Source organism: Lepus europaeus, chromosome 21, assembly GCF_033115175.1.
Source record: "Lepus europaeus isolate LE1 chromosome 21, mLepTim1.pri, whole genome shotgun sequence".
NCBI classification, from domain to species: domain Eukaryota; kingdom Metazoa; phylum Chordata; class Mammalia; order Lagomorpha; family Leporidae; genus Lepus; species Lepus europaeus.
The window spans coordinates 29,471,347-29,495,339 of record NC_084847.1 but is presented as its reverse complement, the minus strand read 5'-3'; positions in this window follow the sequence as shown (position 1 = coordinate 29,495,339).

The window sequence follows — 23,993 nt, the reverse complement described above, 5'->3', positions numbered from 1 at the left end:
GGTTTTGGAGAAAAGCAAAGTCTTTGCATTAGGCAAGTGCATAAAATGCCATCTATATATACAGAAATATCATGTTTGTTTGCCGCAGTTCCTCTAGCTTTCTCCTAGAAAATACGAATGTGTAGAGCTGGTGTCTCCATGTGGAACCAACTGGAGTTTAACAGTACAATATTAAATGTTCCCTGATTAAAAAAAAAAAACCTTCAAAACAATAAAGTCTATTGATAATATCCAGAAAGCACAAACACACGGGCTGTGGCAATATATGGGATTCAGTTAGCAAAAACACAAGCGGATATTTCCGATTTCGTCCAGTCATATCCGGATAAAGTGGTGTGGAATTCGTACGTAATGGATAGAAAAATCACAGTAAAAATGGTTTTGGAGAAGAGCTAAGTCCTTTAAATAGGCAAGTGCATAAAATGTCATGTATACAAACAGAAATATCATGTTTGTTTGCCGCAGTTCCTCTAGCTTTCTCGCTAGAAAATACGAATGTCTAGAGCTGGTTTCTGCATGTGGAACCGGTGACGGTTTCCCAGTACAATATTAAATGTTGCCTGATAAAAAAAAACTTTCAAAACAATAAAGTGCATTGATAATATCCAGAAAACACAAACACAGGGGCTGTCGCAATATCTTGGATTGCATTAGCCAAAACAAAACCGGATATTTCTTGTTTCATCCAGTCATATCCTATCAAAGTGGTCTGCAATTCGTATGCAATGGACAGACAAAAACACAGTAAAAATGGTTTTGGAGAAAAGCAAAGTCTTTTGGTTAGGCAAGTGCATAAAATGCCATCTATACAAACAGAAATATCATGATTGTTTGCCGCAGTTCCTCTAGCTTTCTCCTAGGAAATACGAATGTGTAGAGCTGGTTTCTGCATGTGGAACCAGTGAGTGTTTAAAGTATAAAATTAAATGTTCCCTGATAAAAAAACCTTTCAAAACAATAATGAGCATTGATAATATCCAGATAACACCAACACAGAGGCTGTGGCAATCTGGAATTGAGTTAGCCAAAACAAAACCGGATATTTATGGTTTCATCCAGTCATATCCGACAAAGTGGTATGGAATTCCTATGCAATGGACCAGAAAATCACAGTAAAAATGCTTTTGGAGAAAAGCAAATTCTTTTTGTGAGGCAAGTGCATAAAATGTCATGTATATAAAGAGAAATATCATGTTTGTTTGTCGAAGTTCCTCTAGCTTTCTCCTAGAAAATATGAATGTGTAGAGCTGGTGTCTCCATGTGGAACCAATTAGAGTTTCCCAGCACAAAATTAAATGTTCCCTGATAAAAAAACATTCAAAACAATAAAGTCCTTCGATAATATCCAGAAAATACAAACACAGGGGCTGTGGCAATATCTGGGATTCAGTTAGCCAAAACACAAGCAGATATTTCCCCTTTCATCCAGTCATACCCGGAAAAACTGGTGTGGAATCCATATGCAATTGACCGAGAAAATCACAGTAAAAATGGTTTTGGAGAAAAGCAAAGTCCTTTCGTTAGGCAATTGCATAATATGTCATGTATACAAACAGAAATATCATGTTTGTTTGCGGCAGTTCCTCTAGCTTTCTCCTGGAAAATACGAATCTGTAGAGCTTGTTTCAGCATGTGGAACCAGTGAGTGTTGACCAGTACAAAATTGAATGTTCCCTGATAAAAAAATATTCAAAATATTAAAGTCCATTAATAATATCCAGGTAACAGAAACACAGTGGCTGTGGCAATATCTGGGATTGAGTTAGTCAAAACAAAACCGGATATTTCCGGTTTCATCCAGTCATATCCGGACAAAGTGGTGTGGAATTCGTATGCAATGGACCAAGAAAATCACAGTAAAAATGGTTTTGGAGAAAAGCAAAGTCTTTTCCTTAGTCAGGTGCATAAAATATCACCTATACAAACAGAAATATCATGTTTGTTTTTCGCACTTCCTCTAGCTTTCTCCTAGAAAATACGAATCTGTAGAGCTGGTGTCTCCATGTGCAACGAATTAGAGTTTCCCAGTACAAAATTAAATGTTCCCTGATAAAAAAAATCTTTCAAAACAATAAAGTCCTTCAATAATATCCAGAAAACACAAGCACATAGGCTGTAGCAATATCTGGGATTCAGTTAGCCAAAACAGAAGCGGATATTTCCCCTTACATCCAGTCATATCCGGACAAAGTGGTCTGCAATTCGTATGCAATGGACAGACAAAACCACAGTAAAAATGGTTTTGGAGAAAAGCAAAGTCTTTTCGTTAGGCAAGTGCATAAAATGCCATCTATATATACAGAAATATCATGTTTGTTTGCCGCAGTTCCTCTAGCTTTCTCCTAGAAAATACGAATGTGTAGAGCTGGTGTCTCCATGTGGAACCAATTAGAGTTTCCCAGTAAAAAATTAAATGTTCCCTGATTAAAAAAAAAAACTTTCAAAACAATAAAGTCTATTGATAATATCCAGAAAGCACAAACACACGGGCTGTGGCAATATATGGGATTCAGTTAGCCAAAACACAAGCGGATATTTCCGATTTCGTCCAGTCATATCCGGATAAAGTGGTGTGGAATTCGTACGTAATGGATAGAAAAATCACAGTAAAAATGGTTTTGGAGAAAAGCTAAGTCCTTTAAATAGGCAAGTGCATAAAATGTCATGTATACAAACAGAAATATCATGTTTGTTTGCCGCAGTTCCTCTAGCTTACTCGCTAGAAAATACGAATGTGTAGAGCTGGTTTCTGCATGTGGAACCGGTGTCGGTTTCCCAGTACAATATTAAATGTTGCCTGATAAAAAAAAACTTTCAAAACAATAAAGTGCATTGATAATATCCAGAAAACACAAACACAGGGGCTGTGGCAATATCTGGGATTAAGTTAGCCAAAACAAAACCGGATATTCCCAAATTCATCCAGTCATATCCGGATAAAGTGGTGTGGAATTTGTATGCTATGGACCGAGAAAATCACAGTGAAAATGGTTTTGGAGAAAAGCAAAGTCTTTCGTTAGGCAAGTGCATAAAATGCCACCGATACAAACAGAAATATCATGTTTGTTTGCCGCAGTTCCTCTAGCTTTCTCCTAGAAAATACGAATGTGTAGAGCTGGTGTCTCCATGTGGAACCAATTGGAGTTTAACAGTATAATATTACATGTCCCCTGATTAACAAAAAAAAACATTCAAAACAATAAAGTCCTTCGATAATATCCAGATAACAAAAACATAGGATCTGTGGCAATATCTGGGATTGAGTTAGCCAAAACATAACCGGATATTTCCCCTTTCATCCAGTCATATGCGGACAAAGTGGTGTGGCATTCTAATGCAATGGACAGAGAAAATCACAGTGAAAATGGTTTTGGAGAAAAGTAAAGACTTTTCGAGGGCAACTGCATAAAATGTCATGTACAGAAACAGAAATATGTTTGTTTGCAGCAGTTCCTCTAGTTTTCTTTTAGAAAATTCGAATGTGTACAGCGGGTGTCTCCATTTGGAGCCAATTAGAGTTTCCCAGTACAAAATTAAATGTTCCCTGATAAAAAAAAAACTTTCAAAACAATAATGACCATTGATAATATCCAGAAAACACAAACACAGAGTCTGTCGCAATATCTTGGATTGAGTTAGCCAAAACAAAACCTGATATTTCCTGTTTCATCCAGTCATATCCGATCAAAGTGGTCTGCAATTCGTATGCAATGGACAGACAAAAACACAGTAAAAATGGTTTTGGAGAAAAGCAAAGTCTTTTGGTTAGGCAAGTGCATAAAATGCCATCTATACAAACAGAAATATCATGATTGTTTGCCGCAGTTCCTCTAGCTTTCTCCTAGGAAATACGAATGTGTAGAGCTGGTTTCTGCATGTGGAACCAGTGAGTGTTTAAAGTATAAAATTAAATGTTCCCTGATAAAAAAAAACCTTTCAAAACAATAATGAGCATTGATAATATCCAGATAACACCAACACAGAGGCTGTGGCAATCTGGAATTGAGTTAGCCAAAACAAAACCGGATATTTATGGTTTCATCCAGTCATATCCGACAAAGTGGTATGGAATTCCTATGCAATGGACCAGAAAATCACAGTAAAAATGCTTTTGGAGAAAAGCAAATTCTTTTTGTGAGGCAAGTGCATAAAATGTCATGTATATAAAGAGAAATATCATGTTTGTTTGTCGAAGTTCCTCTAGCTTTCTCCTAGAAAATATGAATGTGTAGAGCTGGTGTCTCCATGTGGAACCAATTAGAGTTTCCCAGCACAAAATTAAATGTTCCCTGATAAAAAAATATTCAAAACAATAAAGTCCTTCGATAATATCCAGAAAATACAAACACAGGGGCTGTGGCAATATCTGGGATTCAGTTAGCCAAAACACAAGCAGATATTTCCCCTTTCATCCAGTCATACCCGGAAAAACTGGTGTGGAATCCATATGCAATTGACCGAGAAAATCACAGTAAAAATGGTTTTGGAGAAAAGCAAAGTCCTTTCATTAGGCAATTGCATAATATGTCATGTATACAAACAGAAATATCATGTTTGTTTGCGGCAGTTCCTCTAGCTTTCTCCTAGAAAATACGAATCTGTAGAGCTTGTTTCAGCATGTGGAACCAGTGAGTGTTGACCAGAACAAAATTGGATGTTCCCTGATACAAAAATATTCAAAATATTAAAGTCCATTAATAATATCCAGGTAACAGAAACACAGTGGCTGTGGCAATATCTGGGATTGAGTTAGTCAAAACAAAACCGGATATTTCCGGTTTCATCCAGTCATATCCGGACAAAGTGGTGTGGAATTCGTATGCAATGGACCAAGAAAATCACAGTAAAAATGGTTTTGGAGAAAAGCAAAGTCTTTTCCTTAGTCAGGTGCATAAAATATCACCTATACAAACAGAAATATCATGTTTGTTTTTCGCACTTCCTCTAGCTTTCTCCTAGAAAATACGAATCTGTAGAGCTGGTGTCTCCATGTGCAACGAATTAGAGTTTCCCAGTAAAAAATTAAATGTTCCCTGATTAAAAAAAAAAAACTTTCAAAACAATAAAGTCTGTTGATAATATCCAGAAAGCACAAACACACGGGCTGTGGCAATATATGGGATTCAGTTAGCAAAAACACAAGCAGATATTTCCGATTTCGTCCAGTCATATCCGGATAAAGTGGTGTGGAATTCGTACGTAATGGATAGAAAAATCACAGTAAAAATGGTTTTGGAGAAGAGCTAAGTCCTTTAAATAGGCAAGTGCATAAAATATCATGTATACAAACAGAAATATCATGTTTGTTTGCCGCAGTTCCTCTAGCTTTCTCCTAGAAAAAACGAATGTGTAGAGGTGGTGTCTCCATGTGGAACCAATTGGAGTTTAACAGTACAATATTACATGTCCCCTGATTAAAAAAAAAAACATTCAAAACAATAAAGTCCTTCGATAATATCCAGATAACAAAAACATAGGATCTGTGGCAATATCTGGGATTGAGTTAACCAAAACAAAACCGGATATTTCCCCTTTCATCCAGTCATATGCGGACAAAGTGTTGTGGCATTCTAATGCAATGGACAGAGAAAATCACAGTGAAAATGGTTTTGGAGAAAAGTAAAGACTATTCGTTAGGCAACTGCATAAAATGTCATGTATAGAAACAGAAATATGTTTGTTTGCAGCAGTTCCTCTAGCTTTCTCCTAGGAAATACGAATGTGTACAGCTGGTGTCTCCATGTGGAACCAATTAGAGTTTCCCAGTACAAAATTAAATGTTCCCTGATAAAAAAAACTTTCAAAACAATAATGAGCATTGATAATATCCAGAAAACACAAACACAGAGGCTGTGGCAATCTGGAATTGAGTTAGCCAAAACAAAACCGGATATTTATGGTTTCATCCAGTCATATCCGACAAAGTGGTATGGAATTCCTATGCAATGGACCGAGAAAATCACAGTAAAAATGCTTTTGGAGAAAAGCAAATTCTTTTTGTGAGGCAAGTGCATAAAATGTCATGTGTATAAAGAGAAATATCATGTTTGTTTGTCGCAATTTCTCTAGCTTTCTCCTAGAAAATATGAATGTGTAGAGCTGGTGTCTCCATGTGGAACCAATTAGAGTTTCCCAGCACAAAATTAAATGTTCCCTGATAAAAAAAAAAACTTCCAAAACAATAAAGTCCTTTGATAATATCCAGAAAACACAAACACAGGGACCATGGCAATATCTGGGATTGAGTTAGCCAAAACAAAAGCGGATATTTCCGGTTTCATCCAGTCATATAAGGAAAAAGTGGTGTGGAATTCGTATGCAATGGACCGAGAAAATCACAGTAAAAATGGTTTTGGAGAAAAGCAAAGTCTTTGCGTTAGGCAAGTGCATAAAATGCCATCTATATATACAGAAATATCATGTTTGTTTGCCGCAGTTCCTCTAGCTTTCTCCTAGAAAATATGAATGTGTAGAGCTGGTGTCTCCATGTGGAACCAATTAGAGTTTCCCAGTAAAAAATTAAATGTTCCCTGATTAAAAAAAAAACTTTCAACACAATAAAGTCTGTTGATAATATCCAGAAAGCACAAACACACGGGCTGTGGCAATATATGGGATTGAGTTAGCCAAAACAAAACCGGATATTTCCCTTTTGATCCAGTCATATCCGGACAAATTTGTGTGGAATTGCTATGCAATGGACAGACAAAATCACAGTAAAAATGGTTTTGGAGAAGAGCTAAGTCCTTTAAATAGGCAAGTGCATAAAATGTCATGTATACAAACAGAAATATCATGTTTGTTTGCCGCAGTTCCTCTAGCTTTCTCCTAGAAAATACGAATGTGTAGAGCTGGTGTCTCCATGTGGAACCAATTGGAGTTTAACAGTACAATATTACATGTCCCCTGATTAAAAAAAAAAACATTCAAAACAATAAAGTCCTTCGATAATATCCAGATAACAAAAACATAGGATCTGTGGCAGTATCTGGGATTGAGTTAGCCAAAACAAAACCGGATATTTCCCCTTTCATCCAGTCATATGCGGACAAAGTGTTGTGGCATTCTAATGCAATGGACAGAGAAAATCACAGTGAAAATGGTTTTGGAGAAAAGTAAGGACTTTTCGGTAGGCAACTGCATAAAATGTCATGTATAGAAACAGAAATATGTTTGTTTGCAGCAGTTCCTCTAGTTTTCTTTTAGAAAATTCGAATGTGTACAGCGGGTGTCTCCATTTGGAACCAATTAGAGTTTCCCAGTACAAAATTAAATGTTCCCTGATAAAAAAAAAAACTTTCAAAACAATAAAGTCCTTCGATAATATCCAGAAAACACAAACACAGAGTCTGTCGCAATATCTTGGATTGAGTTAGCCAAAACAAAACCTGATATTTCCTGTTTCATCCAGTCATAACCGATCAAAGTGGTCTGCAATTCGTATGCAATGGACAGACAAAAACACAGTAAAAATGGTTTTGGAGAAAAGCAAAGTCTTTTCGTTAGGCAAGTGCATAAAATGCCATCTATACAAACCGAAATATCATGATTGTTTGCCGCAGTTCCTCTAGATTTCTTGCTAGAAAATACGAATGTGTAGAGCTTCTTTCAGCATGTGGAATCCGTGAGTGTTGACCAGTACAAAATTAAATGTTCCCTGAAAAAAAAACTTTCAAAACAATAAAATCCATTGATAATATCCAGGAAACAGAAACACAGGTGCTGTGACAATATCTGGGATTGTGTTAGCCAAAACAAAAGTGGATTGTTCCTGTTTCATCCACTCATATCCGGAAAAAGTGATGTGGAATTTGTATGCAATAGACTGAGAAAATTGCAGTGAAAATGATTTTGGAGAAAAGCAAAGTCTTTCGTTAGGCAAGTGCATAAAATGTCATCGATACAAACAGAAATATCATGTTTGTTTGACGCAGTACCTCTAGCTTTCTCCTAGAAAAAACGAATGTGTAGAGCTGGTGTTTCCATGTGGAACCAATTGGAGTTTAACAGTACAATTTACATGTCCCCTGATTAAAAAAAAACATTCAAAACAATAAAGTCCTTCGATAATATCCAGATAACAAAAACAGGATCTGTGGCAATATCTGGGATTGAGTTAGCCAAAACATAACCGGATATTTCCCCTTTCATCCAGTCATATGCGGACAAAGTGGTGTGGCATTCTAATGCAATGGACAGAGAAAATCACAGTGAAAATGGTTTTGGAGAAAAGTAAAGACTTTTCGGTAGGCAACTGCATAAAATGCCATCTATACAAACAGAAATATCATGATTGTTTGCCGCAGTTCCTCTAGCTTTCTCCTAGGAAATACGAATGTGTAGAGCTTGTTTCTGCATGTGGAACCAGTGAGTGTTTAAAGTGTAAAATTAAATGTTCCCTGATAAAAAAAAACCTTTCAAAACAATAATGAGCATTGATAATATCCAGAAAACACAAACACAGGGGCTGTGGCAATCTGGAATTGAGTTAGCCAAAACAAAACCGGATATTTATGGTTTCATCCAGTCATATCCGACAAAGTGGTATGGAATTCCTATGCAATGGACCGAGAAAATCACAGTAAAAATGCTTTTGGAGAAAAGCAAATTCTTTTTGTGAGGCAAGTGCATAAAATGTCATGTATATAAAGAGAAATATCATGTTTGTTTGTCGCAATTCCTCTAGCTTTCTCCAGGAAATATGAATGTGTAGAGCTGATGTCTCCATGTGGAACCAATTAGAGTTTCCCAGCACAAAATTAAATGTTCCCTGATAAAAAAACACTCAAAACAATAAAGTCCTTCGACAATATCCAGAAAATACAAACACAGGGGCTGTGGCAATATCTGGGATTCAGTTAGCCAAAACACAAGCAGTTATTTCCCCTTTCATCCAGTCATATCCGGAAAAACTGGTGTGGAATCCATATGCAATTGACCGAGAAAATCACAGTAAAAATGGTTTTGGAGAAAAGCAAAGTCCTTTCGTTAGGCAATTGCATAATATGTCATGTATACAAACAGAAATATCATGTTTGTTTGCAGCAGTTCCTCTAGTTTTCTCCTAGAAAATACGAATCTGTAGAGCTTGTTTCAGCATGTGGAACCAGTGAGTATTGACCAGTACAAAACTGAATGTTCCCTGATAAAAAATATTCAAAACAATAAAGTCCATTAATAATGTCCAGGAAACAGAAACACAGTGGCTGTGGCAATATCTGGGATTGAGTTAGTCAAAACAAAACCGGATATTTCCGGTTTCATCCAGTCGTATCCAGACAAAGTGGTGTGGAATTCGTATGCATTGGACCAAGAAAATCACAGTAAAAATGGTTTTGGAGAAAAGCAAAGTCTTTTCGTTAGTCAGGTGCATAAAATATCACCTATACAAACAGAAATATCATGTTTGTTTGTCGCATTTCCTCTAGCTTTCTCCTAGAAAATACGAATCTGTAGAGCTGGTGTCTCCATGTGCAACGAATTAGAGTTTCCCAGTACAAAATAAAATGTTCCCTGATAAAAAAAATCATTCAAAACAATAAAGTCCTTCGATAATATCCAGAAAACACAAACACAGAGGCTGTAGCAATATCTGGGATTCAGTTAGACAAAACAGAAGCGGATATTTCCCCTTACATCCAGTCATATCCGGACAAAGTGGTCTGCAATTCGTATGCAATGGACAGACAAAATCACAGTAAAAATGGTTTTGGAGAAAAGCAAAGTCTTTTCGTTAGGCAAGTGCATAAATTGCCATCTATACAAACAGAAATATCATGTTTGTTTGCCGTAGTTCCTCTAGTTTTCTCGTTAGAAAATACTATTGTGTAGAGTTGGTGTCTCCATGTGGAACAAATTAGAGTTTCCCAGTATAAAATAAAATGTTCTCTGATAAAAAAAAAAACTTCCAAAACAATAAAGTCCTTCGATAATATCCAGAAAACACAAACACAGGGACCATGGCAATATCTGGGATTGAGTTAGCCAAAACAAAAGCGGATATTTCCGGTTTCATCCAGTCATATAAGGAAAAAGTGGTGTTGAATTCGTATGCAATGGACCGAGAAAATCACAGTAAAAATGGTTTTCGAGAAAAGCAAAGTCTTTGTGTTCGGCAAGTGCATAAAATGTCATCTATATATACAGAAATGTCCTGTTTGTTTGCCGCAGTTCCTCTAGCTTTCTCCTAGAAAATACGAATGTGTAGAGCTGGTGTCTCCATGTGGAACCAATTAGAGTTTCCAAGTAAAAAATTAAATGTTCCCTGATTAAAAAAAAAAAACTTTCAACACAATAAAGTCTGTTGATAATATCCAGAAAGCACAAACACACGGGCTGTGGCAATATATGGGATTCAGTTAGCCAAAACAAAACCGGATATTTCCCCTTTCATCCAGTCATATCCGGATAACGTGGTGTGGAATTCGTACGTAATGGATAGAAAAATCACAGTAAAAATGGTTTTGGAGAAAAGCTAAGTCCTTTAAATAGGCAAGTGCATAAAATGTCATGTATACAAACAGAAATATCATGTTTGTTTGCCGCAGTTCCTCTAGCTTTCTCGCTAGAAAATACGAATGTGTAGAGCTGGTTTCTGCATGTGGAACCGGTGACAGTTTCCCAGTACAATATTAAATGTTGCCTGATAAAAAAAAACTTTCAAAACAATAACGACCATTGATAATATCCAGAAAACACAAACACAGAGTCTGTCGCAATATCTTGGATTGAGTTAGCCAAAACAAAACCTGATATTTCCTGTTTCATCCAGTCATATCCGATCAAAGTGGTCTGCAATTCGTATGCAATGGACAGACAAAAACACAGTAAAAATGGTTTTGGAGAAAAGGAAAGTCTTTTCGTTAGGCAAGTGCATAAAATGCCATCTATACAAACCGAAATATCATGATTGTTTGCCGCAGTTCCTCTAGATTTCTCGCTAGAAAATACGAATGTGTAGAGCTTCTTTCAGCATGTGGAACCCGTGAGTGTTGACCAGTACAAAATTAAAAGTTCCCTGAAAAAAAAAAACTTTCAAAACAATAAAATCCATTGATAATATCCAGGAAACAGAAACACAGGTGCTGTGACAATATCTGGGATTCTGTTAGCCAAAACAAAAGTGGATATTTCCTGTTTCATCCACTCATATCCGGAAAAAGTGATGTGCAATTCGTATGCAATAGAATGAGAAAATTGCAGTGAAAATGATTTTGGAGAAAAGCAAAGTCTTTCGTTAGGCAAGTGCATAAAATGTCATCGATACAAACAGAAATATCATGTTTGTTTGCCGCAGTTCCTCTAGCATTCTCCTAGAAAAAACGAATATGTAGAGCTGGTGTCTCCATGTGGAACCAATTGGAGTTTAACAGTACAATATTAAATGTCCCCTGATTAAAAAAAAAAACTTTCAAAACAATAAAGTCCTTCGATAATATCCAGATAACAAAAACATAGGATCTGTGGCAATATCTGGGTTTGAGTTAGCCAAAACAAAACCGGATATTTCCCCTTTCATCCATTCATATGCGGACAAAGTGTTGTGGCATTCCAATGTAATGGACAGAGAAAATCACAGTGAAAATGGTTTTGGGGAAAAGTAAAGACTTTTCGGTAGGCAACTGAATAAAATGTCATGTATAGAAACAGAAATATGTTTGTTTGCAGCAGTTCCTCTAGCTTTCTTCTAGAAAATACGAATGTGTAGAGCTGGTGTCTCCATGTGGAACCAATTAGAGTTTCCCAGTACAAAATTAAATGTTCCCTGATAAAAAAAAACTTTCAAAACAATAATGACCATTGATAATATCCAGAAAACACAAACATAGAGTCTGTCGCAATATCTTGGGTTGAGTTAGCCAAAACAAAACCTGATATTTCCTGTTTCATCCAGTCATATCCGATCAAAGTGGTCTGCAATTCGTATGCAATGGACAGACAAAATCACAGTAAAAATGGTTTTGGAGGAAAGCAAAGTCCTTTCCTTAGGCAAGTGCATAAAATGTCATGTATACAAACAGAAATATCATGTTTGTTTGCCGCAGTTCCTCTAGTTTTCTCGTTAGAATACACGAATAGGTAGAACTGGTTTCTGCATGTGGAACCAGTGATTATTTCCCAGTACAAAATTAAATGTTCCCTGATAAAAACACATTCAAAGTAATAAAGTCCTTTTATAATATCCAGAAAACACAAACACAGAGGCTGTCGCAATATCTAGCATTGAGTTAGCCAAAACACAAGCGGATATTTCCCCTTTCATCCAGTCATATCCGGAAAAAGTGGTGTGGAATTCGTATGCAATGGACTGAGAAAATCACAGTAAAAATGTTTTTGGAGAAAAGCAAAGTGTTTTAATTAGGCAGGTGAATAAAATGTCATGTATACAAACAGAAATATCATGTTTGTTTGCCGCAGTTCTCTAGCTTTCCCCTAGAAAATATGAATGTGTGGAGCTGGTGTCTCCATGGGGAACCAATTAGAGTTTCTCGGTACAAATTTAAATGTTCCCTAATAAAAAATATTCAAAGCAGTAAAGTCCATCGTTAATATCCAGAAAGCACAAACACACGGGCTGTGGCAATATATGTGATTCAGTTAGCCAAAACAGAAGCGGATATTTCCGGTTTCATCCAGTCATATCCGGAAAAAGTGGTGTGCAATTCGTATGCAATGGACAGACAAAATCACAGTAAAAATGGTTTTGGAGAAAAGCAAAGTCCTTTCCTTAGGCAAGTGCATAAAATGTCATGTATACAAACAGAAATATCATGTTTGTTTACCGCAGTTCCTCTAGTTTTCTCGCTAGAAAATACTATTGTGTAGAGTTGGTGTCTCCATGTGGAACAAATTAGAGTTTCCCAGTACAAAATTAAATGTTCCCTGATCAAAAAAAAAAAAACAACTTCCAAAACAATAAAGTCCTTCGATAATATCCAGAAAACACAAACACAGGGACCATGGCAATATCTGGGATTGAGTTAGCCAAAACAAAAGCGGATATTTCCGGTCATCCAGTCATATAAGGAAAAAGTGGTGTGGAATTTGCATGCATTGGACCGAGAAAATCACAGTAAAAATGGTTTTGGAGAAAAGCAAAGTCTTTGCGTTAGGCAAGTGCATAAAATGCCATCTATATATACAGAAATGTCCTGTTTGTTTGCCGCAGTTCCTCTAGCTTTCTCCTAGAAAATACGAATGTGTAGAGCTGTTGTTTCCATGTGGAACCAATTAGAGTTTCCCAGTAAAAAATTAAATGTTCCCTGATTAAAAAAAAAAAACTTTCAAAACAATAAAGTCTATTGATAATATCCAGAAAGCACAAACACACGGGCTGTGGCAATATATGGGATTCAGTTAGCCAAAACACAAGCGGATATTTCCGATTTCGTCCAGTCATATCCGGATAAAGTGGTGTGGAATTCGTACGTAATGGATAGAAAAATCACAGTAAAAATGGTTTTGGAGAAAAGCTAAGTCCTTTAAATAGGCAAGTGCATAAAATATCATGTATACAAACAGAAATATCATGTTTGTTTGCCGCAGTTCCTCTAGCTTTCTCCTAGAAAAAACGAATGTGTAGAGCTGGTGTCTCCATGTGGAACCAATTGGAGTTTAACAGTACAATATTACATGTCCCCTGATTAAAAAAAAAAACATTCAAAACAATAAAGTCCTTCGATAATATCCAGATAACAAAAACATAGGATCTGTGGCAATATCTGGGATTGAGTTAGCCAAAACAAAACCGGATATTTCCCCTTTCATCCACTCATATGCGGACAAAGTGTTGTGGCATTCTAATGCAATGGACAGAGAAAATCACAGTGAAAATGGTTTTGGAGAAAAGTAAGGACTATTCGGTAGGCAACTGCATAAAATGTCATGTATAGAAACAGAAATATGTTTGTTTGCAGCAGTTCCTCTAGCTTTCTTCTAGAAAATACGAATGTGTACAGCTGGTGTCTCCATGTGGAACCAATTAGAGTTTCCCAGTACAAAATTAAATGTTCCCTGATAAAAAAAAAACTTTCAAAACAATAATGACCATTGATAATATCCAGAAAACACAAACACAGAATCTGTCGCAATATCTTGGATTGAGTTAGCCAAAACAAAACCTGATATTTCCTGTTTCATCCAGTCATATCCGATCAAAGTGGTCTGCAATTCGTATGCAATGGACAGACAAAAACACAGTAAAAATGGTTTTGGAGAAAAGCAAAGTCTTTTCGTTAGGCAAGTGCATAAAATGCCATCTATACAAACAGAAATATCATGATTGTTTGCCGCAGTTCCTCTAGATTTCTCGCTAGAAAATACGAATGTGTAGAGCTTCTTTCAGCATGTGGAACCCGTGAATGTTGACCAGTACAAAATTAAAAGTTCCCTGAAAAAAAAAACTTTCAAAACAATAAAATCCATTGATAATATCCAGGAAACAGAAACACAGGTGCTGTGACAATATCTGTTATTGTGTTAGCCAAAACAAAAGTGGATTGTTCCTGTTTCATCCACTCATATCCGGAAAAAGTGATGTGGAATTCGTATGCAATAGACTGAGAAAATTGCAGTGAAAATGATTTTGGAGAAAAGCAAAGTCCTTTCGTTAGGCAAGTGCATAAAATGTCATGTATACAAACAGAAGTATCATGTTTGTTTGCTGCAGTTCCTCTAGCTTTCTCCTAGAAAAAACGAATATGTAGAGCTGGTGTCTCCATGTGGAACCAATTGGAGTTTAACAGTACAATATTACATGTCCCCTGAATAAAAATAAAAAAACTTTCAGAACAATAAAGTCCTTCGATAATATCCAGATAACAAAAACATAGGATCTGTGGCAATATCTGGGATTGAGTTAGCCAAAACAAAACCGGATATTTCCCCTTTCATCCACTCATATGCGGACAAAGTGTTGTGGCATTCTAATGCAATGGACAGAGAAAATCACAGTGAAAATGGTTTTGGAGAAAAGTAAAGACTATTCGGTAGGCAACTGCATAAAATGTCATGTATAGAAACAGATATATGTTTGTTTGCAGCAGTTCCACTAGCTTTCTTCTAGAAAATACGAATGTGTACAGCTGGTGTCTCCATGTGGAACCAATTAGAGTTTCCCAGTACAAAATTAAATGTTCCCTGATAAAAAAAACTTTGAAAACAATAATGACCATTGATAATATCCAGAAAACACAAACACAGAGTCTGTCGCAATATCTTGGATTGAGTTAGCCAAAACAAAACCTGATATTTCCTGTTTCATCCAGTCATATCTGATCAAAGTGGTCTGCAATTCGTATGCAATGGACAGACAAAAACACAGTAAAAATGGTTTTGGAGAAAAGGAAAGTCTTTTCGTTAGGCAAGTGCATAAAATGCCATCTATAGAAGCAGAAATATCATGATTGTTTGCCGCAGTTCCTCTAGTTTTCTCCTAGGAAATACGAATGTGTAGAGCTGGTTTCTGCATGTGGAACCAGTGAGTGTTTAAAGTATAAAATTAAATGTTCCCTGATTAAAAAAAATCTTTCAAAACAATAATGAGCATTGATAATATCCAGATAACACAAACACAGAGGCTGTGGCAATCTGGAATTGAGTTAGCCAAAACAATACCGGATATTTATGGTTTCATCCAGTCATATCCAACAAAGTGGTATGGAATTCCTATGCAATGGACCGAGAAAATCACAGTAAAATGCTTTTGGAGAAAAACAAATTCTTTTTGTGAGGCAAGTGCATAAAATGTCATGTATATAAAGAGAAATATCATGTTTGTTTGTCGCAGTTCCTCTAGCTTTCTCCTAGAAAATATGAATGTGTAGAGCTGGTGTCTCCATGTGGAACCAATTAGAGTTTCCCAGCACAAAATTAAATGTTCCCTGATAAAAAAAAACATTCAAAACAATAAAGTCCTTCGACAATATCCAGAAAATACAAACACAGGGGCTGTGGCAATATCTGGGATCAGTTAGCCAAAACAAAAGCAGTTATTTCCCCTTTCATCCAGTCATATCCGGACAAACTGGTGTGGAATCCATATGCAATGGACCGAGAAAATCCGAATAAAAAGGGTTTGGAGAAAAGCAAAGTCCTTTGTTAGGCAAGTGCATAAAATGTCATGTATACAAACAGAAATATCATGTTTGCTTGCCGCAGTTCCTCTAGCTTTCTGCTAGAAAATACGAATGTGTAGAACTGGTGTCTCCATGTGGAACACATTAGAGTTTCCCAGTACAAAATTAAATGTTCCCTGATAAAAAAAAAACTTTCAAAACAATAAAGTCCTTCGATAATATCCAGAAAACACAAACAAAGGAGCTGTGCCAATATCTGGGATTGAGTTAGCCAAAACACAAGCGGATATTTCCCCTTTCATCCAGTCATATCCGGACAAAGTGGTATGCAATTCGTATGCAATGGACCGAGAAAATCCTAGTAAAAAGGGTTTGGAGAAAAGCAAAGTCCTTTTGTTAGGCAAGTGCATAAAATGTCATGTATACAAACAGAAATATCATGTTTGCTTGCCGCAGTTCCTCTAGCTTTCTCCTAGAAAATCCGAATGTGTAGAGCTGCTGTATCAATGTGGAACCAATTATAGTTTCACAGTACAAAATTAAATGTTCCCTGATAAAAATCATTCAAAACAATAAAGTCCTTCGATAATATCCAGAAAACACAAACACAGGGGCTGCGGCAATATCTGGGATTGAGTTAGCCAAAACAAAACCGGATATTTCCCCTTTCATCCAGTCATATCCGGACAAAGTGGTGTGGAATTCGTATGCAATAGACCGAGAAAATCACAGTAAAAATGGTTATGGAGAAAATAAGAGTCTTTTATTTAGGCAAGTCCATAAAATGCAATCTATACAAACAGAAATATCATGTTTGTTTCCTGCAGTTCCTTTAGATTTCTCCCCAGAACATACGAATGTGTAGAGCTGGTGTCTCCATGAGCAACAAATTAGAGTTTCTCAATTCAAAATTAAATGTTCTCTGATAAAAAAAACTTTCAAAACTATAAGTCCTTCGATAATATCCAGAAAACACAAACACAGGGGCTGTGGCAATATATGGGATTCAGTTAGCCAAAACAAAACCGGATATTTCCTGTTTCATACAGTCATATCCGGACAAAATGATGTGCAATTCGTATGCAATAGACTGAGAAAATCACAGTAAAATGGTTTTGGAGAAAAGTAAGGACTTTTTGGTAGGCAACTGCATAAAATGTCATGTATACAAATAGAAATATCATGTTTGCTTGCCGCAGTTCCTCTAGCTTTCTCCCTAGAAAATACGATTGTGTACAGCTGGTGTCTCCATGTGGAAACAATTAGAGTTTCCCAGCAAAAAATTAAATGTTCCCTGATAAAAAAAAAAACTTTCAAAACAATAATGTCCATTGATAATATCCAGAAAACAGAAACACAGGGGATGTGGCAATATCTGGGATAGTGTTAGCCAAAATAAAACCGGATATGTCCGGTTTCATCCAGTCATATCCGGACAAACTGGTGTGCAATTTGTATGCAATGGACCGAGAAAATCACAGTAAAAATGGTTTTGGAGAAAAGCAAATTCTTTTTGTTAGTCAAGTACATAAAATGTCATGTATATAAACAGAAATATCATGTTTGTTTGCCGCAGTTCCTCAAGATTTCTCACTAGAAAATATGAATGCGTGGAGCTGGTGTCTCCATGTGGAACCAATTAGAATTTCCCAGTACAAAATTAAATGTTCCCTCATAAAAACATTCTAAACAATAAAGTCCTTCGATAATATCCAGAAAATACAAACAGAGGGGCTGTGGCAATATCTGGGATTGAGTTAGCCTAAACACAAGCGGATATTTCCCCTTTCATCCAGTCATATCTGGACAAAGTGGTGTGGAATTCATATGCAATGGACTTAAAAAATTGCAGTGAAAATGGTTTTGGAGAAAAGCAAAGTCTTTTCATTAGGCAAGTGCATAAAATGCCATCTATACAAACAGAAATATCATCTTTGTTTGCCGGTTTTCCTCTAGCATTCTCCCTAGACAATACGAATGTGTAGAGCTGGTTTCTCCATGTGGAACCAATTAGAGTTTCACAGTACAAAATTAAATGTTCCCTGATTAAAAAAAATTTCAAAACAATAAAGTCCTTCGATAATATCCAGAAATCACAAACAGAGGGGCTGTGGCAATATCTGGGATTGAGTTAGCCAAAACACAACTGGATTTTTCCGGTTTCATCCACTCATATCCGGACAAAGTGGTGTGCAATTCCTATGCAATGGACAGACAAAATCACAGTAAACGTTTTTGGAGAAAAGCAAAGTCTTTTCGTTAGGCAAGTGCATAAAATGCCATCTATACAAACAGAAATATCATGATTGTTTGCCGCAGTTCCTTTAGATTTCTCTCCAGAATGTACGAATGTGTAGAGCTGGTGTCTCCATGTGGAACCAATTAGAGTTTCCCAATGCAAAAATAAATGTTCCCGAAGATGGCGGAATAGGCAGGGAGCACACTATTATTCCGGGAGAGAGGCAGTTTAATATAAGTAGAGATACTGCAGGGTCAAGGATGAGTAGGGGATGAAACAGTAGAGGAAACTCTTCCGGAACTAGTGATTCACAGTGGACCTTCGTGGAGATCGTGGGAGCCCAAGTTCGGGACACCAGCGGCAGACTCAACACACCAGCGCTGGAACGCGAGGTGAGCCGATCCTCAATAGCCCAAGACACCAGCGGGCAAGTGGAAAGAGGAGGCTAGAGGGAATGAGGCTTGAAACTCCGTGGGGAAAAATTCACCAGGCTAACTAGAAGAGAGAGAGGAAAAAAAATTAAGAAAGTGACCAATACGGACTCAAGTTTCTCTCTCTCCGCTCACCTCTCAAAGGCGAGCAAGACAGAGCAGGCGCCATTTTGGACATACGTCATAAGCAGGGCGACCTCAGGTCTGCACCGGCCATGAGCCTAGCAGAAACACCGGACTCTGGGGGGAGGGGTGAAATAACAGGAGATTAGGATCTAACTTGGCAACCCAGTGGGAGACTGCAGGAGAATTGGAGCCCACACTGAGGGCAGCTGAGATTCCCTGTGTGGTCCTTGGGAAAGAGCTTCTGATCTCTGGCTCCTGTGGGTATATCATTTCCTGCTAACTACCTCCAATTACGTTCAGCCGTGCGGAATTACTTCCCTTTTGAATCAAAAAAAGAAAGAGAGATTTACCACACCTAACCTGGGAGTGTCATCCTTGACACACCCTCTACCCTGAGGAATCAAACACAGCTCTCAGTCCACACTCATCTCAAGCCTCTAAGGCTCCACTGAAAGCAGACAGTCCACTTAATATAGAGCCATAGTGTAACAAGAAAAAACACCACAGTGAAGAAACCAAATATCTCCAACATGCCAAACAACAAATGCAAAAACCGAGGTAACAAGAATAAGGAAGACACTATGACGCCCCCAAATGAAAAAGACACCCCAATTCAAGATTATGAAGCTGATGAGATAGAAGAAATGCAAGAAGCGGATCTCAAAAAATTGATAAGAACATTAAGAAGTTCTCAAAAACAAATTCTTGAACTACAGAAATCTTTAATGGACAAGATAGAAAATCTCTCTCATGAAAACGAAATATTAAGGAGGAATCAAAATGAAATGAAACAACTAGTGGAACAAGAAACTGGGATAGTGACAAGAAATCATAATGAAATGAAAAATTCAATAGATCAAATGACAAACGCATTAGAGAGCCTTAAAAACAGAATGGGTGAAGCAGAAGAGAGAATATTGGAATTAGAAGACAGAGAACAGGAAAGGAAACAGTCAAATCAAAGAAAAGAAGAAGAAATCAGAAATCTAAAAAATACTGTCAGGAATCTACAGGATACTATTAAAAAAACCAACATTCGGGTTCTAGGAGTACCTGAAGGCATGGAAAGGGAGAAAGGATTAGAAGGCCTTTTTAGTGAGATACTAGCAGAAAATTTCCCAGGTTTGGAGAAGGACAGAGGCATCTTAGTACAGGAAGCTTATAGAACCCCTAATAAACATGACCAAAAGAGATCCTCACCACGACATGTTGTAATCAAACTCACCACAGTGAAACATAAAGTAAAGATCCTAAAATGTGCAAGAGAGAAACGTCAGATTACTCTTAGAGGATCTCCAATTAGACTCACAGCAGACTTCTCATCAGAAACCCTACAAGCTAGAAGGGAATGGCGAGACATAGCCCAGGTACTAAGAGAGAAAAACTGCCAGCCCAGAATACTATATCCTGCAAAGCTCTCATTTGTGAATGAAGGTGAAATTAAGACTTTTCATAGCAAACAGAAACTGAAAGAATTTGTGGCCACTCATCCTGCCCTGCAAAAGATGCTTAAAGATGTGTTACACACAGAAACACAGAAACATGGTCACCAATATGAAAGAAGGTAAAGGAAGGAAACCTCACAGCAAAAGATCACAGGAAGCTCAATTTCTCTTTGACATAGAATTAAACTCTGATGCTCGGTTAAAGCAATGTGTTAAATGTCATGTATACAAACAGAAATATCATGTTTCTTTGCCGCAGTTCCTCTAGTTTTCTCGCTAGAATACATGAATAGGTAGAACTGATTTCTGCATGTGGAAGCAGTGATTGTTTCCCAGTACAAAATTAAATGTTCCCTGATTAAAAAACGTTCAAAATAATAATGACCATTGATAATATCCAGAAAACACAAACACAGGGGCTGTGGCAATATCTGGGATTGAGTTAGGCAAAAGAAAACCGGATATTTCTCTTTTGATCCAGTCATATCCGGACAAAGTTGTGTGGAATTCGTATGCAATGGACAGACAAAATCACAGTAAAAATGGTTTTGGAGAAAAGCAAAGTCCTTTCTTTAGGCAAGTGCATAAAATGTCATGTATACAAACAGAAATATCATGTTTCTTTGCTGCAGTTCCTCTAGTTTTCTCGCTAGAATACATGAATAGGTAGAACTGGATTCTGCATGTGGAACCAGTGACTGTTTCCCAGTACAAAATGAAATGTTCCCTGATTAAAAAAACGTTCAAAATAATAATGACCATTGATAATATCCAGAAAACAGAAACACAGGGGCTGTGGCAATATCTGGGATTGAGTTAGGCAAAACACAAGCGGATATTTCCGGTTTCATCCAGTCATATCCGGACAAAGTGTTGTGGAATGCCTATGCAATGGACCGAGAAAATCATAGTAAAAATGGTTTTGGAGAAAAGCAAAGTCCTTTCTTTAGGCAAGTGCATAAAATGCCATCTATACAAACAGAAATATCATGTTTGTTTGCCGCAGCTCCACAAGCTTTTTCCATAGAAAATACAAACGTGTAGAGCTGGTGTCTCCATGTGGAACCAATTAGAGTTTCCCAGTACAAAATTAAATGTTCCCTGATAAAAACACATTCAAAGCAATAAAGTCCTTCAATAATATCCAGAAAACACAAACACAGAGGCTGTGGCAATATCTGGGATTGAGTTAGCCAAAACAAAACCGGATATTTCCCTTTTGATCCAGTCATATCCGGACAAATTTGTGTGGAATTTCTATGCAATGGACAGACAAAATCACGGTAAAAATGGTTTTGGAGAAAAGCAAAGTCCTTTCCTTAGGCAAGTGCATAAAATGTCATGTATACAAACAGAAATATCATGTTTGTTTGCCTCAGTTCCTCTAGTTTTCTCGCTAGAATACACGAATAGGTAGAACTGGTTTCTGCATGTGGAACCAGTGATTATTTCCCAGTACAAAATTAAATGTTCCCTGATAAAAACACATTCAAAGTAATAAAGTCCTTTTATAATATCCAGAAAACACAAACACAGAGGTTGTCGCAATATATTAGCATTGAGTTAGCCAAAACACAAGCGGATATTTCCCCTTTCATCCAGTCATATCCGGACAAAGTGGTGTGGAATTCGTATGCAATGGACTGAGAGAATTACAGTGAAAGTGGTTTTGGAGAAAAGCAAAGTCTTTTCATTAGGCAGGTGCATAAAATGTCATGTATACAAACAGAAATATCATGTTTGTTTGCCGCAGTTCCTCTAGCTTTCCCCAAGAAAATATGAATGTGTAGAGCTGGTGTCTCCATGGGGAACCAATTAGAGTCTCTCGGTACAAAATAAACTGTTCCCTAATAAAAAATATTCAAAGCAATAAAGTCCTTCGATAATATCCAGAAAACACAAACACAGAGGCTGTGGCAATATCTGGGATTCAGTAAGCCAAAACACAAGCGGATATTTCCCCTTTCATCCAGTCATATCCGGAAAAAGTGGTGTGCAATTCGTATGCAATGGACAGACAAAATCACAGTAAAAATGGTTTTGGAGAAAAGCAAAGTCCTTTCCTTAGGCAAGTGCATAAAATGTCATGTATACAAACAGAAATATCATGTTTGTTTGCCGCAGTTCCTCTAGTTTTCTCGCTAGAATACACGAATAGGTAGAACTGGTTTCTGCATGTGGAACCAGTGATTATTTCCCAGTACAAAATTAAATGTTCCCTGATAAAAACACATTCAAAGTAATAAAGTCCTTTTATAATATCCAGAAAACACAAACACAGAGGCTGTCGCAATATATTAGCATTGAGTTAGCCAAAACACAAGCGGATATTTCCCCTTTCATCCAGTCATATCCGGACAAAGTGGTGTGGAATTCGTATGCAATGGACTGAGAGAATTACAGTGAAAGTGGTTTTGGAGAAAAGCAAAGTCTTTTCATTAGGCAGGTGCATAAAATGTCATGTATACAAACAGAAATATCATGTTTGTTTGCCGCAGTTCCTCTAGCTTTCCCCAAGAAAATATGAATGTGTAGAGCTGGTGTCTCCATGGGGAACCAATTAGAGTCTCTCGGTACAAAATAAACTGTTCCCTAATAAAAAATATTCAAAGCAATAAAGTCCTTCGATAATATCCAGAAAACACAAACACAGAGGCTGTGGCAATATCTGGATTTAGTTAGCCAAAACACAAGCGGATATTTCCCCTTTCATCCAGTCATATCCGGAAAAAGTGGTGTGCAATTTCTATGCAATGGACAGACAAAATCACAGTAAAAATGGTTTTGAAGAAAAGCAAAGTCCTTTCGTTAGGCAAGTGCATAAAATGTCATGTATACAAACAAAAATATCATGTTTCTTTGCCGCAGTTCCTCTAGTTTTCTCGCTAGAATACATGAATAGGTAGAACTGGTTTCTGCATGTGGAACCAGTGATTGTTTCCCAGTACAAAATTAAATGTTCCCTGATTAAAAAAAACGTTCAAAATAATAATGACCATTGATAATATCTAGAAAACACAAACACAGGGGCTGTGGCAATATCTGGGATTGAGTGAGCCAAAACAAAACCGGATATTTCCGGTTTCATCCCGTCATATCAGGACAAAGTGTTGTGGAATTCCTATGCAATGGACTGAGAGAATTACAGTGAAAGTGGTTTTGGAGAAAAGCAAAGTCTTTTCATTAGGCAGGTGCATAAAATGCCATGTATATAAACAGAAATATCATGTTTGTTTGCCGCAGTTCCTCTAGCTTTCCCCAAGAAAATATGAATGTGTAGAACTGGTGTCTCCATGGGGAACCAGTTAGAGTCTCTCGGTACAAAATAAACTGTTCCCTAATAAAAAATATTCAAAGCAATAAAGTCCTTCGATAATATCCAGAAAACACAAACACAGAGGCTGTGGTAATATCTGGGATTCAGATAGCCAAAACACAAGTGGATATTTCCCCTTTCATCCAGTCATATCCGGAAAAAGTGGTGTGCAATTCGTATGCAATGTACTGAAAAAATTACAGTGAAAGTGGTTTTGGAGAAAAGCAAAGTCTTTTCGTTAGGCAAGTGCATAAAATGTCATGTATAGAAACAGAAATATCATGTTTGTTTGCCGCAGTTCCTCTAGCTTTCTCCTAGAAAATAGGAATGTGTAGAGCTGGTGTATCCATGTGGAACCAA